This window comes from Emiliania huxleyi (genome assembly GCF_000372725.1).
Source record: "Emiliania huxleyi CCMP1516 unplaced genomic scaffold EMIHUscaffold_233, whole genome shotgun sequence".
Taxonomy (NCBI): Eukaryota; Haptophyta; order Isochrysidales; family Noelaerhabdaceae; genus Emiliania; species Emiliania huxleyi.
The window spans coordinates 115065-117590 of NW_005200309.1; positions in this window are offsets into that span (position 1 = coordinate 115065).

Genomic DNA, 2526 nt, shown 5'->3' on the forward strand with positions numbered 1-2526 from the left:
TCCCCCCCCCCCCCCCCGGCCGCCGCCACAGAGTGCACGCCCCTGCGCTAGGCGGCGCCGCGCGCCTTGGTCAGCCGCACCGGCGTGACAGACGGCCGCTTGCGCTTGCCGCCCTCCCGCCCCGCCTCGCCCGCCGCCGCGTGCTCCGTGTGTGGCGCGTCTGGCTTCGCGCCGGCCTGCTGGCGCAGCGAGGCGCGGCGTGCGCCGAGCTGCGCGGGGACGTCGGCCGGCGTCTTTGGCGCGGGCGCGGGCCGGGCAGGAAGCAGCTCGGGCGACAGCGCCGGCGCGACCGCCCGCCCGCTGCTCGGCGCGGGTGACGCCGGCGCCTGAGCGCAGCGCAGCGTGCAGCGGAGCGGCGAGCCCGGGGCGGGACCGTCGACGACGGCGGCGAGGGCGACGGAGGAGACGACGCCGTCCCTGCCCTCCTCCTGCACCACGAGCTCCACCGGCCGCGCCCGCGAGCTGAACCGCCGGCCGTCAATCGCGCTGCCAAGCTCATAGAGCGCGCGCCGCGCGGCGGCGCTGCGGAAGAACGCCTCGGGGTCGTCGGAGATGACCTGGCTGACCGACCGACCCTCCCCGATGTCGGAGATCGCGGATAGACACACCTCCGCCGTCAGCGAGGTGCGGAGTTCCACTGCCATTGTCCCGCCAACGAGCCTCCCCCTTTCCCGGGCTGGCAAAAGAATTTTCCCGCGCCCTCTCACAGCTGGCAAAAGAATTGTGCACAACTTTACCCTCCCGCACGTGTTTGTTTCGCTTTCCTCGGGCTGTTTCCATCTCCTCGTCTCTTTCCCACCTAGGCGGGGCGGGGGCCGGGGGGGCGGCGGGCGCGGGTGCCGGGTGCGGTGTGCGGTGCGTGCAATCGTGTGTTTGGCGTCATGTTGTGTGTGCCTTCGCTTGTTAACAACGAAGTCTAGCTCAAAGAATTTAGACAAAACAATTCTCTCTCACAGCAGACAGGCTCGACACAGGTGCGAACTGGCGCGTGCTAGTACTATTAAGGTCTACGCCCTTAGTACTATCACAGGCACACCACCGGAGCTGCCTAAGCGACTCCGTTAAGAACGGCAATGGCCAATGCACTTATAGCACCGTGCACAATGCCGCTGTCCCCGCACGCTAGCAAAAGAATTTTACAACCAAACTCCCTCGCACAACACTGGGCAAAAGAATTTTACAATGCACGGCAAAAGAATTCTTAAAATAAAATCTCACAGCACACTGGCACGACAAGGGCGCGGACTGGCGCGGACTGGCACACACACCGGCTCACCACCGGAGCCGCCTAAGCGACTCCGTTAAGAACGGCAATGCACTCCGCACCATACACAATGCCGCTCTCCCCGCACGCTAGCTCGTTCACCGTCTGCCAGCGAGTAGACAAGTGTTACCATCAACGAAGGAGAAGGATCTGACCTCGGGGCCGATGTGACCAAGCGCTGGTAGCGTGGTTTTACCTCACACCCATGGTCTCACAGTCCTGGGGTGTCGACGGGCCCCCGGGGGCGACGGGGGTGCTCTCTCGGGGGGGGTCCCCCCAGTCAAGGGGGCCTGGGGCGCAGCCCCAAGAAGCCCGCCGCAGGCGCCGATTTTATTGGGGCTTTTTTGACTGATTTTCATGAGGTGTTGCTACTATTTTGGGACCAGTTGAAGCCTAAAAATGGCTACAAATACAGCCACAGCAACTGCTAGTCGTGAGCTGCTACTGTGTGGCAGAGCCCAGAGAGAGGGCTTTCAGGAGCACTATTCAGTTTGATCCAGCTCAACGTTGCGGAGTAGTAACACTGTTCCGTTGCCGCGTAAGCGGCCGCGGCCGGCGGCGGCCGATGCGGCACGCGGAGCACTCCGTGAGCGGTGACGGGTGCGGACGAGAGCGAATGAGAGGTTCCTTTCAGCGAGAGATAGGCAGTCCTAGTCTCTAATAACACCTGGGTGGGGCACTTCTGCTCACACCACATGCTAGGGGGGGGGTCCGACCCCCCCAGAGGCTTCACCACATACTGGGGCGGGGGGTCATGGCCGAGGACCCCCCCAGAGGCTCGTGGTCAGACCCTCCGGGCCCTGGATATTTTACGCCTCATTTCGCAGCATTCTCGAGGGGGAAATCATCCTTTGGAGCTACATGAGCCTTGAGACTGGTCAGATTCTCCAAGATATTGGACTTTCAGCCACGATTTCACAACTTTGGGGGCAAAAATCGGCTCTCTGGCGGCTATTCCTAGCCCACGAACTGCTGGGGGGTGCCTACCACATGCTAGGGGGGGGGGGTCCGACCCCCCCAGAGGCTTCACCACATGCTAGGGGGGGGGGGGGCGTGAGAAGTGCGCCCCCCTCCCTGGAAGCGATGTCCGCCTGCTCCTTCGGATCGTGCCACGCGCGCAATCGTGCGCGCCGAGGGCGGCACGACCACACTGCCCCGCCTCAGAGCCCGGAGGTCTGATCAGAGCAGGTGTTCGCGCCGCCCCGCTCCGCCCCGCCCGCCGCCGCGCCGCCGCCCGATGATTATTAAGGAATAATTAATTA